Source organism: Capra hircus, chromosome 27 (genome assembly GCF_001704415.2).
Source record: "Capra hircus breed San Clemente chromosome 27, ASM170441v1, whole genome shotgun sequence".
Classification (NCBI taxonomy): domain Eukaryota; kingdom Metazoa; phylum Chordata; class Mammalia; order Artiodactyla; family Bovidae; genus Capra; species Capra hircus.
The window spans coordinates 21995597-22013256 of NC_030834.1; the positions used below are offsets into that span (position 1 = coordinate 21995597).

Genomic DNA, 17660 nt, shown 5'->3' on the forward strand with positions numbered 1-17660 from the left:
GTACCATCAGTGGACTGTTCACTGGGGAAATACCGACCTCCTGCCAAGAAGGCATTTTTACAGGAATATTAAATATATGTTTTCTAGACCAAGGCACAATGAAAAAGAGGCATAACATCTGTGATACTGATACATTTACTATTTTCAGATTATTCTTGGGAAAAAATCAGTTATACACACAAATCATTTATAACATACTAATAATTGTTTTCAGGTTTTAAGGATGCATACAAAATAATATTTTTGGATGCCTATTTCTGAGGATAGTAAAAAAAAACAGGAAAAGAATCAAATAAGGCAAAAAGTTTTGTTTTGTTTTTTGTGTGACGCCACTTACTGCTTTTTCAAGCTATGTTATTGCCAATATTCATTTCCTTTTTTTTAAATTTTATTTTTCTTTTTAATATAAATTTATTTATTTTAATTGGAGGCTAATTACTTTACAATATTGTAATGCTTAATAAGCCAATATTCATTTTCAACCTTCTTTCACCCAATTTTGAAAAAAAAAGCCTCTACAATCACATGAATTGTGATTACTTACTTTGAATTCTCTATAACATAGACATATATTTATGCAAATACTTTTTCTTATAAAAATAGTTAAGCTTCTCACTGACCATACAGAGTTATTTGCACATGACTGTTTACTATTCTTGTGTGTTCAAGTCATTAGTATTAGGAAACTTTAAAATGTCCTGTAATGTGCAAAGTATCAGGGTTGGGCAGAGTAAGGGTAAACAAAATAAAAAAGACAAAACATGAAAGCACTGTGAGTTTCCTTAGAAGCAAGACCTATTGAGAGGTGTCATGGACTCAGGACCAGCCCTTTTGAGGTAAATCGTCATTTGTGACTCACGTTGCCATTTTCTCATCTGTCTAAGATATTTACCTGGGTGAAATCAGCTTTGAAAGGACCGTCAGCAGTGACCTCAAAGGGAAACTCTACTGCGACGAAAGCCTGAAGGGTATGGGTACCAGGGAGTAGTCAGGAGGTTTTGCTAAGGGGATGGATGAGTAGCGGCATGAGTGAGGTGACTGCTTGAATCAGATCTTTGATTTTGTTTTTGGACTTTTTCTTTTAATCACCCTAAATTCCCTAATCACCATTAGGGCAAACCCCAAAGAACAAGGACTAGGGTAATTGCATGGAGTCATCTAATGCCATAGGGGTCTCTGTACTTCAAACAGGTAAAGTAGACTGTTAATATTAACAAAAACTATTTTTCACAAGTCAAATAATTGGTTTATTAGATTAAGTTGGTCAAAAAATCATTAATTCAGCTACCATTAAGAAATTATTTGGGTAAGCTGAACCTGTGCTTGGTTGAAAGTTTAATGTCAAACTGAAAGCCTTAGTCCTACTTCCATAAAGTCATTCATTTTGGGAATACATTAAGAATTTTTCTGAGTTATGTTAATTCCCTCAGAGTACTATACTGAATTATTTCTTCAGTTTCCTGCCATCATCTGTGTTGTCTAAAACAGTTAATGAGGCTTTGACAGAGAATTACAGAACTTTTGTGATCATAAAGTTTCATTGTGCTTAAGAAGGGCCAGGATATTTGCAAACAAATCTGAACATTACCCTACATCATATTCCTCAATGCTACCGAACTTTGTGATATTTTTTTAAATGTTATTTATAGTAAAACCCTCCTTATACTTTAAAATAGAGTCCCAGAAATATTAAAAGTTTTTAATTCTCTTTAAATAATACACAAAATGGAAGGATCTGCCTGAAGAGAAGACTCAAAATCTCCTTAATTACTCCCTCAATGTATTTGCTTATATAATTTCCTTCTCATTTAAACCAAACTTTCGTTTGTCAAGGTAATGTTCTTTGCATATCTCTGTGTTCACATATGCTTTTGTGTGATTGTCTTTCATTCACCAGTCATAACATCCTCAAGCATAAAGATGAGGTTTTACCACCAGGCAGACACAGAATCAAGTTTTACACTGCATATGCAACACTTTTACAGGAATAAAAGTATTAATGAAATCAATAGAAGCCAGTGAAATAACATTTCCTGGAGTGTTAGAAAATATGTCTTGATATTTTTCCAGCTACTAAGTTAACGTTGGATAAAACAGAATACCCTGAAGCTATCCTACCTATCAACAGTAGACTTAGAAATAATTTGTATTAACTTAAAAACTTTTTCAAGTCTATGGGCTGAGCATCGAATTATTTTATATGACCTGCCAAAAGAATAAAATCAAGCAGCCTTGGTCTAAGATATTTCTTTAGAGAAATAAGCTTATTGCGTTTCCCTTTCATTCATGGATGCTTCCTTGTTTATCATCTATTACAATGTTCAGCCTGAAATGTAAAGTGTACAGACTAGCATCAAGCATTACACATTAAACATCACAAAACAGAGTTGGCCACAAATCAGATGCTTTGGATAAATCTTTTGTCCTTGTTGTTAAAAGCTCAAGTATGAATATTTTGCAAAGTTCTAACTTTTCATATGTCCATGGCTAAACTCCAGCAAATAGCTCATGTCTGAAAACAAAGCTGTGTGTTTGCAGATTCTGGCAAGGTTGAACTCTACAGCAGAGCTTTCATTTCATGCTGTCACTACAGGCCAGGGGAAGAGGAACTTCTTAATGAGCGAGGCTGCCTTAGTTCTATGTATCTCAGTAACTTAATCCCCTTAAATCAAAGCCAAGATGTGAAATTTTCTCCCCTCCCATCTTCCCTGCAGTCACAACTGTTCTGTGAAAGGGAACAAAACGTTCATCAGTGAATAAGAGAGAGAAAATCTCTGCTGTCTTCAATATTATAGTCAACATGAGAAGGCATAAGGAAAGCAAAAAAAATTCATATACATAGTTTCTGATAGGAACAAGGGTAAGAAGAAAATAGATAGGGTAATGAGGTATACAGTAACTGCAGGGGAAGTGTCCCATCTGGTGAAGTGTGGTCAGAGAAGAGCTTTCTGCCAAAGTGAGAGTAAATCATGATGAGGATGAAAAAAAAAATGAGGTAGAGGAGAGAAAGAGACAAAGATAGAAATGGAGAGAGAGAAAGGAGAAATAAGGAAGGAAGGGAGGGTGTGAGGCGGGGAGGGAAGGGAGGAGGAGGAGAACAGAGGGTAGTAAAACCCGGAAATCAGTGGCCCATGCAGGGTGGAGAGTGATGAGGACGCTGAGGTGAGAACAAGTTTGGTGAACAAGAGGAAGTGAAAAACGGTTAGGAAAGCCAGGAGAAGGAAAGTGAGTGGGAGAGTGAATGGGTGCTAGGACACAATGAGGCTGACTATAAACAGGAGCCAAGCTGTATTCTGTTACGAAGGTCACGGTAAGGAGGTCAATTTTATTCTTTGTGTAGTGGGGCCAAGGGCAGGACATAAGCAAATGAGTTGTTTGCAAACTTTCAGAGTTCTTGCCACATTTTGACAACCAAACATTTTTGGAACCTCATCACATTTTACGTCCAGCAATGCCACACAACTAATACAGCTGAAACAGCTTAGTTTATCCTAAGATGATCCAACCAGTCCATTCTGAAGGAGATCAGCCCTGGGATTTCTTTGGAAGGAATGATGCTAAAGCTGAAATTCCAGTACTTTGGCCACCTCATGCGAAGAGTTGACTCATTGGAAAAGACTCTGATGCTGGGAGGGATTGGGGGCAGGAGGAGAAGGGGATGACAGAGGATGAGATGGCTGGATGGCATCACTGACTTGATGGACGTGAGTCTGAGTGAACTCCGGGAGTTGGTGATGGACAGGGAGGCCTGGCGTGCTGCGATTCATGGGGTTGCAAAGAGTCGGACACGACTGAGTGACTGAACTGAACTGAAGATGATTCTTCTAGTTCTAACCATAGTCCTTTCTTTTCTGCTGAGGTCCCACGTTACAGTGATTATAAGGAAATAATAGAAATTTTAATAAACAAGTCCTATACATTTTGCAATCAAACTGAAAAAGAAGTAACTGTTTAGGGATCCTGTTTCTTGGAAGCAGGGAGTGAGTGGGCAGTGATATGTCAGAAAATCTTTAGCAACTGGATCTCCAAATAAAAAGAAAGCCCTAATTTGTAGTGTGTGCCGACTTTTCTGTAGTGTAAATACATCCATGGCCAATTTCAAGCTCCCAGCTAGACATTACTGAATGCAGTTTTGGTCTGTGGCGAGGTAATGCACAGGGGCTCCAACACACACACTAGGAGTGGCGACCAGTAGGACAGAGAATCATTCTTAGAATCTGACTTGAATGGAAATATTGACAATTAAACCAACAGCTGTAATGAAGGTATAGTCAACATAATAATATATTGAAATAATGCATTTTATTTACTCTCCCTGATATTTGCTTCCATTGCCCAGGTAGAGTTCAGTATATATTGTAGGTTTAAATTTAATGACCTTCTAGAAGGTTCTCTTTTTTTCTGGTAGTGGCTCCTTTATCTACCTTCTTGGTATTATCCTTTATCTATGTTTGCAAAACTCCCTGAAATGTATTATCATGAGCATATCTATTTGTATTTTTACTTAAGTAAGTCAAATTCATTTCTTTAGGTTACTCATTATGTCCCTTGGGTACTTCATTCAACACCTGAGACTTCTGAAACCTACAGGTCCAGGACAGTGGTGTTGGTACCAATGTTCTGACTTTGCAGATGAGGAAAGTGATTCCAGTGAGTTTTAGGTCCAGGTCACACTTCTGTTGGTAAATTGACAGGCCTAGAACTGGCTCTCGCTGTGCCTTGCCCTAGTCTCTTTCCACTTTGCCTTCCTTCCATGATTAGTTTAGTAATCATTTCCACATCATGTGTACTCTCTTCCAACTCCCACACCCTGGTTTATATTCTTTCTAACATATAGAAACTATGTTTTGGAAGAATGCCAATGACCACAATTTATTACAAGATATCTTTGAAGCATCTGGTCCAGTTCTTTATGCTTTATTTAACAATCATTCAGGATATGTTTATTGAGCGTCTACTGCAGGCACTGCATCATCTCCTAGGAAGCTACTGCTTTCGTATTTTTACAGTGTAAGTTTTAGAAATGCTGTTGTTGTTCAGTTGCTAAGTTGTGTCTGACTCTTTGCAACCCCATGGACTGCAGCATGCCAGACCTCCCTGTCCCTAACTATCTCCCTGAGTTTGCCCAAGTTCATGTTCATTGAGTTGGTGATCCCATCCAACCATCTCATCCTCTGCCATTTAGAAATATTATGGAGACAGATTCTGCCTTCCTCTACCTTTTCAGTTTCTCCCTCCAAAACTAGACAGCCTAAGTAAAGCCTGTTCCATGAAACAGCCTTTCAAATATTTGAAAAACTATGTTGCACCCATTTTCTTTTTCATGGTAAATCATTCTCAGTTCCTTTAATTTTTTCTGTTATATTGTTTATATATATATGAAAACATAATTATAATGTTTTCAAATCCTTATTAGTTCTGTTTACTCTTCTCCGGATATGACACAGTTCTATCAGTGACCCAACTAATGGTTGGTACCAAGGATTAAATATATTACTTTACATGTTTTCTGACCATGAAGACAGAGAAGGCAAGTATTTCTCCATGTTCTGTATACCCTCTTTAACACAGCCTAAGAATTAAGTGCCCGTTTAGAACATGAACAGGCTATTCTTAACGGGATAGTCTCAATCTGCTTTTTTAATGAGAAGGATTTTTTCGGCTGTGCGCTGACCTTGAGTCAACCATGTGATATATGTCTCTTTCTCCCAGTATGTGCCAGTGTCCTGCTAAGAACAGAAACATCCTGTTGTCTTGAGACTATAACCAGCTGTTGTCAAGGTATAGATAATGTACGTAGCTGCTGTGGAACAGATTTCCAGTCGTTTCTTTTTCAAACACAAGTCAGTGTATCCTTAGGCAAATTACGAGAAAAACCTCCTTTCAATTTGATTTGTTGTCAAAACCTAAGATGGCCAAGCCAAGCGGTGTTAACTGGGCAATTGGAAAGAGCTCCTTCTTTACTCCCTTGAGCTACTTAGTCCCTGGGCAGTGAAGTCACTTTGATCACAATGGTATCAGGGGAGATAAACAGAGATTTTAGGAGATCATTCTCTCCAGGGTCATAAACTGGAATCCTTTGAACGGGAGCTTCTATGACCCCTCTTTCCTCCCCTCTGAGGAAGATAATTCTGACCCTCTCTCTTTGTCCAAAGGCTCCTTGTTGAACAGCACAGAACACAGCACATGCACAGGGAGCGGGGATGATGTGTAAGTTATTGGACATTTCACAGACTGGGCAAACATGAGGTCCAGAGCAAAGGGTGTCTCCCTTAGAGCTGCACAGCCTCTGTTTTCCTTATGCCAAGCATTTGGAAGGGAACCAAAAAATTCAGTGAAATACCCGGATGCTTCCAAATAGTAGATATTTGGCTCAGCAAATTCAGCACTGCCTGAATGTTCTGCTTGTCAATGAGTTGTGGCATCCCATAGACAGGCATAATAAATTAAAGGCTAGTCCAGGAATAGAATTAAGACTTCCTGATTCACAAGCCAAGGTTCTGGCCTCTACACTGTCTTTGATTCCATACACATCTTACTGGCTATTCTAGGCTGCTAATACTCCTTGCTCACCCGTAAAAGAAAGAGACCTTTCAGCAAAAAGCTTGGCTCAACTTCACTCTGAATTATTTGATCTAAAGCCAGCTGGACTAGTATGAAATCTCATATTAGTGTCATAAATTTCATTTGACAATAAATTCCTCATTCTAGACTTTCCTTTCTTAACATAATATCCTGCTTGAAGAAAGTGATTAAATCTTTGTTTCTTCAGAAGCAGTGAAGATTTTCATCTGAGTTGACTGGCAGAAGCTAAAAATAATGTAATTATTTTATGCCAGAATTTCTAGGCAAGTTTAATAAGTCAGCCTTAATTTTTATTCAGGTGCACTTTGAGATAAAATTTATGCAGACTGGTAATAAAGGTAAACAGAGGTAATAAAAAAACACAACTACTATCTCCCACTTGCCAGATATAATCTGTTCAACCACAAAATCTTTGTATGTTATCTTTAAGGAATAATAACATATGCTAATATCATTTTAATATTAGATGATAGAGAGAGATAAATATTACTCTCATTTAAAGTTGCTACAAGGAATCTTTTAACTGATATGTACATTGTAGCATTATATTAAGTGTCTGTGTTCAGTTCAGTTCAGTTCAGTTGCTCAGTCATGTCCGACTCTTTGCGACCCCATGAACTGCAGCACACCAGGCCTCCCTGTCCATCACCAACTCCCAGAGTTTACTCAGACTCATGTCCATTGAGTTGGTGATGCCATCAAACCATCTCATCCTCTGTTGTCCCCTTCTCCTCCTGCCCTCAATCTTTCCCAGCATCAGGGTCTTTTCAAATGAGTCCACTCTTTGCATCAGGTGGCCAAAGTATTGGAGTTTCAGCTTCAGCATCAGTCCTTCCAATGAACATTCAGGACTGATCTCCTTTAGGATGGACTGGTTGAATCTCCTTGCAGTCCAAGGGACTCTCAAGAGTCTTCTCCAATACCACACTTTAAAAGCATCAATTCTTCAGTGCTCAGCTTTCTTTATAGTCCAATTCTCACATCCATACATGACTACTGGAAAAACCATGGCCTTGACTAGATGAACCTTTGTCAGCAAAGTAATGTCTCTGCTTTTTAATATGCTGTCTAGGTTGGTCATAACTTTTCTTCCAAGGAGTAAGTGTCTTTAAATTTCATGGCTGCAATCACCATCTGCAGTGATTTTGGAGCCCCCCAAAATAAAGTCTGACACTGTTTCCCCATCTATTTGCTATGAAGTGATGGGACCAGGTGCCATGATCTTAGTTTTCTGAATGTTGAGCTTTAAGCCAACTTTTTCACTCTCCTCTTTCACTTTCATCAAGAGGCTTTTTAGTTCTTCACTTTCTGCCATAAGGGTGGTGTCATCTGCATATCTGAGGTTATTGATATTTCTCCCGGCAATCTTCATTCCAGCTTGTGCTTTATCCAGCCAAGTATTTCACATGATGTACTATGCATATAATTTAAATAAGCATGGTGACAATATACAGCCTTGACGTACTCATTTTCCTATTTGGAACCAGTCTGTTGTTCCATGTCCAGTTCTAACTGTTGTTTCCTGACCTGCATACAGGTTTCTCTAGAGGCAGGTCAGATGGTCTAGTATTCCCATCTTCTTCAGAATTTTCCAGTTTATTGTGATCCACACAGTCAAAGGTTTTCATAGTCAACAAAGCAGAAATAGATGTTTTTCTGGAACTCTCTTTGCTTTTTCAATGATCCAGCAGATGTTGGCAATTTGATCTCTGGTTCCTCTGCCTTTTCTAAAACCAGCTTGAACATCAGGAAGTTCACGGTTCACATATTGCTGAAGCCTGGCTTGGAGAATTTGTGCATTACTTTACTAGCATGTGACATGAGTGCAATTGTGCAGTAGTTCACTCTCTATTAATCTCCCCTCCCATTTAAAAGGGATGTGAAAAAAATTGGTCACACATTTGCTCAATTTTTAAACTTCAGTGAGGTTTCAAATGGAGCATTTCTTAGCCCAGACTTTGTAAATTTCCTACACAGTCTCCTAAATTGTTTCAAAGGACATTTATGCAGCAGGTCCTAAGGAGTGCTTAGAAGTGGCAAGTGTGAACCAGGAGAGAGGTGTGTGGGCAGCAATTCCTCTCTATCCCAGGGGAATCTCAGGATGACTTCCTCCACTGGCTTTAAAGGCTCATTTTTGGTTGGGATATAATTTCTAGCTAAATAATTTGGTAAGCATTCTGTAACCAGTTTTCACTTTAAGTGCTAAAGCTTTAGATTGACATTCAAGGTCAATTAATGTATGTATTTATTTGGACACAAAATCAGCCTTTATGGATTATTCTGTGTTCTGTGTCATCATGCCTACACGATAACCTGCAAATCCCTGTAGTTTTTGTTGTTGTTGTTTTGTTTACAATTCTCAGAAGCTCTTTGCCAGCTCAGATATTAAAGGATACAGGAAATATTCTGGTTTGAAAACATAAGGAAAACATGTACTTAACATTAAAATTCCATCAATTATTTCCAAGAGTATTATGATGATCTTTCCTTAGATGTAGATAGCAAAGAAAGGCATAGATAAAAATTTATTTCTTTTCCAGAAAAATACATGACTTAATTTAAAAGAAAAGTCCTGTATGGACCTAACTTCTGTCTACTTTTCTAATTTTACCTCTCAGCACTTTCTGATCCTGCCCAGTGTTCCTCAAATTCAATCATTCTGAGGACAACTGTATATTTCTTGATATTTTTCTTTAGGTAAACTTAACATTTCACAGTTAAAAATGCATTTCCAACCTAAATGGGAAGGGAATCTAACAAAGAGGAGATTTATGTATATGTATAACTGCTTCATTTTGCTGTACAGCAGAAGCTAACACAATACTGTATAGCAATTGTATTTCAATAAAAACAATTTTAATGCACTTTTAGGATCTGAATAGACTTTTTTTTCAAATAAGATGTAGAGATAACAGATACATGAAAAGATGCTCAACATCACGAGTTATCAGAGAAATGCAAATCAAAAAAAACATCAGATATCTCTTCACAGATAGTTGTCAGAATGGCTATTATGAAAAAGATAAGAAATAATAAGTGCTGGTGAGGATGTAGAGAAAAGGAAACCTTTGTTCACTGTTGATGGGAATGTCAACTGGTACAGCCACTATGGAAAAATGTACAGAGGTTCCTCAAAAAATAAAGAAATTGATCCAGCCATTCCACTTCTAAGTATTTCTCTGAAGAAAACAAAAATACTAACTGGAAAAGATAAATGTATCATTATATCCATCGCGGTGTTATTTAAACAGTTAAGATATGGAGGCAAGTGAAAAGTCCAACGATGGATGAATGACTAAAGAAAATAGAGAAAACGAACAATGGAATATTATTCAGCCATAAATAAGAATGAAATCATGCCATTGGTGACAACATGAATGGACCCTGACAGTATTACACCAAGAGAAATAAATCAGACAGAGAAAGAAAACTACTATATGATCTCATTCAAATGTGGAATCTAAAACAAACAGACAAACAAAAACAAAAACTGAACTCACAGATACAGAGAACGGATTGGTGCTTACTAGAGGTAGGCTTGTTGGGGATGTGGGGGGAAAAGTGGGTGAAGGGGGTCAAAAAGTACAAACTTGCAGTTATAAAATAAAAGTCACGGAGTGTGCTATATAACACTCTACATTAGTAATACTGCACTGTGTATTTGAAAGTTACTAAGAGTAGATCGCAAAAGTTCTCATTACAAAAAAATTGTAACTATGTGTAATGCTAAAAGTTAACTAGGCTTCGATGTAGTGATGATTTAGCAATATATACAAAAGTCACATCATTACTATTTACACCTGATACTAATATGTTATATGTCAATCATATATATCAACTGAAACAATGAATTTGTAATATATAATGCTGCATAAAATAAAAATGAAAATTTTTTATTTCTTATATTTTTTCTATAAAATGACAAAATTATTCAAATAAAAAATCCTTACACTATCTGATGTAACCTCACATAAACCATACTATATTTTAGGAAATACTGTACTAGAAGCACAGAACTTTTGGGCTCTCAAATATGCCATGTTCTTTCTCATTTGCAACTAAGATTACCAGATTTAGCCAACAAAAATTACATTTGAATTTCAGATAAACACAAAATATATATTTTTAGTAAAGTCCCAAATATTCAGTGAGATAGTACTGTATGGGATATACTTATTCTAAACATGTTTTGTTGTTTATTTGAAATTCAAATGTAATTGGGAATTCTGTATTTTATCTGACAACTCAATTTTTTTTTGAGTTTTAAGCCTTTATTTATTTATTTTTTAAGAGCAGTTTTAGATTCACAGCAAAATTGGAAGGAAGGTACAGATATGTCCCACGTTCCCTACCAGATGGAACATTTGTTACAGCTGATGAACTTATATTGACACATCATACTCAAAGTCCGTAGTTTACTTTAGGATTCACGCTTGGTACTGTACACTCTGTGGGTTTGAACAACCATACAATGACAAGCATCCATCAATATGGTACCTTACAGGATGTTTTTACTGTCCTAAAAAATCGTCTGTGCTCTGTCTGCTCATCCCTCCCTCCCTCCCCTCACCCCTGCAATCACTGATCCTTTTACTGTCTCATTAGTTTTGCCTTTTCTAGAAAGTTATTTTCTTGGAATTATACAGCATGTAGCCTTTTCACATTGACTTCTTTCACTTAGTAATATGCATTTAAGATAGCTCATTTCTTTTCAGCGCTGAATAGGATTCCACTATTGAATGTACCAAAGTTTGTTAATTCATTCATCCTCTGAAGAGGATCTGTTGGCAACTCTATTTTTGACTCAGTAATAATGCTCCTTTGGCTTAAAACACCTCTCCCTTGCCTGAGTATATCAGAGGAAACCCCTTGGTTTCAAATTCAACGTCACTCCAATGAAGAACTTTTTCATAAGGTTCTTTCCTTGAATGAATGAACATTAACTGCCTTTCAAGTTTAGTGATACAACTTCAAAGAATGGAAATATTTTCTCAGTATCTTATTCAGAGTAGTAAGTATATGAATATTATTCAGATAATAATCCCAAGTAAATCTAAGAATTGGCACTTTGTTTTCTCTTTAGTAGCAAAATTAAATGTGAAAAATGCATAAGGCTACTCTCGTGGTATTTTTAGGATTACAAATTTACTTAAATTGTTACTGTTTGTACTAAATCTTCCATGAGAGAATAAAATTTTTGCCATTGTATATTTTATAACTATCAACATGTTATGTGTGTGTGTGGTTTTTCTGACATTAATGAAGAGCCCTCACATTGAAGAAGTATGGGAACTATTTATCTAGCCCAATCCTCTCATTTTTTTTCCCATGTGATGATAACCTTGGCAAGTTAAGACTTTCCCAAGGCTACAGACTTAGTTAATGGCAGAACTGGAAACTCTGGGTCTCCTGATTCAACTCAGCTTTGCTTCCTATTACTGAATTAGTAACCACTAACACATTTAGTCCTTTAAGGCATTTTCTTCCATTCTAAAGGTAACCCAAAAGGCTATATTGCCCATGCAAATTCACGTGCAGTGAGAGATCTGAGTTGAATACGCGTAGATTAAAAAGTAGACTTAGTCACGCCTTGACTGGCACCATCTTACTGCTATTAATCTAGAGATTTAGAAGATAAACCACCCCACTAATGATTTGTTCCTTTCTTCCCGTTCCTTCTCCCTTTGTCCCGCCTTTCTTCATTTTTCTCCCTTTCCTCCCCTCCTCTCCCTTTTCTCCCCCTTTCCCTTCTTTCTGTCCTCTCTACAACAAACTCTATCAGGAGTTCTTAAATATTAGTGCACATCAACATCATCTGAAGAACTTCCTAAACACAGAGAATTAGTGACTTGTAGGTGTCTGACAGAGACAGAACATTGCATTTTCAGTAAGTTCCCAGCTATTGCTACTGCTGCTGGGAGCTACACCTTGAGAACCTCTGAACCTGGCAGGCTACAGTCCATAGAGTCGCATAGAGTCAGAGATGACCGAAACTACTTAGCACACACATGAACACACACACAGGAGAGCAATAGTCAGCAGTGGCTGATTATAAGGATTCTTGTAGAGCTTTGAAAACTTTGACATGCTAAGGCTCCACTGACCAAATTCTGATTCAGTTGGTGTAGCACAGGACCACGCTAGTGTGTTGTGAAAGTTCCTCAGATGTGAACACTGAAATACGTTACAGAGAGAGCCATTTCTATGGCTTCAAACAAAAATGAGAATAAAAATTAGATTCTGACCTGGAGTAATTCCACAAGAAATCCATTAATTCCCTATGGCAATAGTTCAATGGCAACTATACACCAAAAATGTCATAAAGGCATTCATAATATCAGTAACCTCAGATATGCAGATGACACCACCCTTATGGCAGAAAGTGAGGAGGAACTAAAAAGCCTCTTGATGAAAGTGAAAGAGGAGAGTGAAAAAGTTGGCTTAAAGCTCAACATTCAGAAAACAATGATCATGGCATCTGGTCCCATCACTTCATGGGAAATAGATGGGGAAACAGTGGAAACAGTGTCAGACTTTATTTTGGGGGGCTCCAAAATCACTGCAGATGGTGACTGCAGCCATGAAATTAAAAGACACTTACTCCTTGGAAGAAAAGTTATGACCAACCTAGATAGCATATTCAAAAGCAGAGACGTTACTTTGCCAACAAATGTCCGTCTAGTCAAGGCTATGGTTTTTCCAGTGGTCATGTATGGATGTGAGAGCTGGACTGTGAAGAACGCTGAGCACCAAAGAATTGATGCTTTTGAACTGTGGTGTTGGAGAAGACTCTTGAGAGTCCCTTGGACTGCAAGGAGATCCAACCAGTCCATTCTGAAGGAGACCAGTCCTGGGATTTCTTTGGAAGGACTGATGCTGAAGCTGAAACTCCAGTACTTTGGCCACCTCATGTGAAGAGTTGACTCATTGGAAAAGACTCTGATGCTGGGAGGGATTGGGGGCAGAAGGAGAAGGGGTGACAGAGCATGAGATGGCTGGATGGCATCACTGACTCGATGGACGTGAGTCTGAGTGAACTCCAGGAGATGGTGATGGGCAGGGAGGCGTGGCGTGCTGCGATTCATAGGGTCACAAAGAGTCGGACACGACTGAGCAACTGAACTGAACTGAACACTGAAAGCCTATTTAAGACCAATTATTAGTGATTTGATAAAAAGAACAACAACAAAACAAAAAGTCTCTCAAGTAGCGAGTTTTTGAAAGGCAACATTCTTACCTTGATTAAAACTGAGTATCAGATAATTAGAGTAAATATTAGAAACATTCCTACAATACTAAGAAAAAGTAAAAACGCTCATTATCACAAATTATATTCAACACTGTACTTGAAGTTATGGCTGATACAACAAAATCAATAGCAGCAACAACAAATCAGTGAGGATTATATTACAAAGGAAGAAAATTTGTGCCTTAAAAATCTCAGAGAATCATCTGATAACTTATTAGAACAACAACAACAACAAAAGGATTTGGTTCAGCAAAGAAACACCGAGGCATTCGTGTGCACTGTCTTTAAACATTTAAAAAATGGAATAGAAAACAATCACAATAACAACAAAGAATCATACAATATCTAGAAGTAACTGAATGAGAAAAATCAAGAACTTTTACAGAGAAAACAAAAAATGTCACCAAAAAACCCTAAAAGAACACTGAACAAATGAGGAGCCATGTGGTTCTGAATAGGAACATTCTAACATGCTTCACATCTTCTGTATATATTACATATACATATTGTGTATATCGTCTTTCACCACTAGAATGTAGCAATTGTTGCCTGCTTGGCTCACTGATACAACCCAGGAATCTAGAGCAGTGGTAGACATATTATTGTCACACAATAAAAGTTGACTGACTGAATGAATGAAATACTGCCCCCCAATTCATTTATAAATCCAAAGTAGTCTAACCCAAAATCCCATGTGATTTTTAATGGAACGTGGAGAGCTGATTATTAAGTAAAAATAAAGATAAGGAAAAATCCAAGAAGAAATAGATAAAAAACATTTTTTGATAAATTTCTTTAAACATATACCAAAAAACAAAGTGAAAGTCACTGAGTAGCAATTCTTTGCAATCCCAGGCCAGAATACGGGTGTGGGTAGCTGTTCTCTTCTTCAGGGGATCTTCCCAACTCAGGGATCAAACCCAGGTCTCCAGCACTGCAGATTCTTTATCAACTGAGCTACAAGGGAAGCCCAAGAAAACTAGAGTAGGTAGCCTATCCCTTCTCCAGGGGATCTTCTCAACCCAGGAACTGAACTGGGGTCTCCTGCATTGCAGGCAGATTCTTTACCAACTGAGCTATGAGGGAAGCCCCACCCAAAAAAAAAAAAAAAAAAAAAAGAGAGAGAGAGACAAAGATAATATAATAAACACTGTGTGCCTCTCGGCTTAAAAGTTGTCCTTATTTTGTCAATTTTACTTTATCTTTATTTTTTAAAAAACATTTCACTTCAGTTCAGTTCAGTTGCTCAGTAGTGTCTGACTCTCTGCGACCCCATGAACTGCAGCACGCCAGACCTCCCTGTCCATCACCAAATCCCAGAGTCTACTCAAACTCATGACCATCGAGTCGGTGATGCCATCCAGCCATCTCATCCTCTGTCGACCCCTTCTCCTCCTGCCCCCAATCCCTCCCAGCATCAGGGTCTTTTCCAATGAGTCAACTCTTTGCATGAGGTGGCCAAAGTATTGGAGTTTCAGCTTTAGCATCAGTCCTTCCAATGAACACCCAGGACTGATCTCCTTTAGAATGGACTGGTTGGATCTCCTTGCAGTCCAAGGGACTCTCAAGAGTCTTCTCCAACAACACAGTTCAAAAGCATCAATTCTTCTGTGCTCAGCTTTCTTCACAGTCCAACTCTCACATCCATACATGACCACTGGTAAAACCATAGCCTTGACTAGACGGACCTTTGTTGGCAAAGTAATGTCTCAGCTTTTTAATATGCTATCTAGGTTGGTCATAACTTTTCTTTCATTTTTAAAAAAATATATATATTTTTTTAATTTTTATTTTTACTTTATTTTACTTTACAATACTGTATTGGTTTTGCCATACATTGACATGAATCCACCACGGGTGTACAGGAGTAAGCATCTTTTAATTTCATGGCTGTAGTAACCATCTGCAGTGATTTTGGAGCCCTCAAAAATAAAGTCTGACACTGTTTCCACTGTTTCCCCATCTATTTCCCACGAAGTGATGGAACCAGATGCCATGATCTTAGTTTTCTGAATGTTGAGCTTTAAGCCAACTTTTCCACTCTCCTCTTTCACTTTCATCAAGAGGCTTTTTAGTTCCTCCTCACTTTCTGCCATAAGGGTGGTGTCATCTGCATATCTGAGGTTATTGATATTTCTCCCAGCAATCTTGATTCCAGCTTGCGCTTCTTCCAGCCCATATTTCACTTACATTATATAAATTGATTTTAAAATTCTCTTGCAAGAGGAAAGGCATATTAATCATAAATATCCTAAAAACAAAACAATTCAAATATTCTATGAAACATGACACAGTATAATTTTCAACAAATGAAAAGACTGGCACAAGTTAAAAGACAATTGCCAAGTTGAGAAAAAATCTGGGTCATATGTAATGGAAAATTAAGAAATTATAAAAAGGCAACCTAGTAAAAATGGTCTAAACATACAAAAGACTATTCACAGGAGAATTAATAATGACATAAAATCCTAAGCTTCCCTGGTAATCAAAACAATGCAAATTAAGTAAAGAATAAGAATTATTATTTTTCATCTATCATATTGTCAAGAAAAAATAATATCTTGACCACGTCTTCAGAAATACAAGTTTATACCTTATTTGGAAGGCAATTCAGCAGAATGTATTTAAATTAAAGTAGGACATATCCTTCAACCTGGCACTAATTTTAGATGACTAACCTAGAGAATTACTTGCATTTATGTCAAAAATTTGTATGCCCAATACTATTTGTTAAGTAGTTATTTTTACTAGTGGCCAAAGAACTGGAAATATCCTATGCGGCTATCAGCAGAAACATTTTTAGGGTAAAAATTATGGTACCATAATTCCCTAGATAAGCACCCAGTAGTTCCAAATATGCCGTAGATTCACATGCACTGACACAGCCACAATATCCTGCCCAGCACTTCAGTTTGAGTTAGAAAACTGTGCCCTTTGGGAGAGATGCAGCCCCAAGCAAAGGTCCACTGTTTAATGAACAAAACTGCCCATCAGCCCCCACTAAGTGCTTCAAACTCGTGTCCTTGTTCAGGGCAACGCCTACACAAGTGAACTTAGCACACTACTATTCATAGGGAAAGTGCTTCAGGAGGGTTTGTTAGGTGGAGAAATAAAGGTAGAAAGAAACACCCTGTCGCTTGAAATCCTTTACAGACTGAATGAACATGCTAACATAACATGCATGCACACACACACACACATACACACACACCAACACACACACACACACACACACACACCAAGGTAAAATTCTGTATATCTATACACATACAGCTGCATGAAAAAGATCTGGAAAGGATACCCATATTGGGGGATGGGGTAGAACGGGGAGGGAGCAAAGGGGTAAATAAAAGAATATTTCAAGACAAATGAAAATGTAAAAACAACCTACCAAAACTTACGGAATGCAGCAAGAGCAATTCCAAGAGGGAAGATTATGGCAATAAGTGCCTACATTAAGAAAAAAGAAAGATCTCAAAAAAACAATCTAATTTATACCTCAAGGAAAAAATAAAAAGAACAAATTGAGCCCAAAGTTAGCAGAAGGAAAGAAATAATAAAGATGAGAGCAGATGTAAATGAAATAGATACCAGAAAGACAATACAAAAGATAAACAAAAGAAAGAGTTGTTTTGGGGAAAAGATAAACAAAAGTGACAAATTTTTAGCTCAGTTCAGTTCAGTCGCTCAGTTGTGTCTCTCTGGGACCCCATGGACTGCAGCACGCCAGGCCTCCCTGTCCATCACCAACTCCCAGAGTCCACCCAAACCCATGTCCATTGAATTGGTGACGCCATCCAGCCATCTCATCCTCTGTCATCCCCAT

The 17660-nt window shown here is 37.6% G+C and overlaps 1 protein-coding gene across 2 annotated transcripts in view; it reads right to left on the reverse strand.

Moving 5' to 3' along the window:
* The window catches only part of DLC1 (DLC1 Rho GTPase activating protein), a 433712-nt gene that overhangs the window by 315916 nt on the left and 100136 nt on the right, over positions 1-17660 (reverse strand). The gene's annotated exons all lie outside the window — the stretch shown is intronic.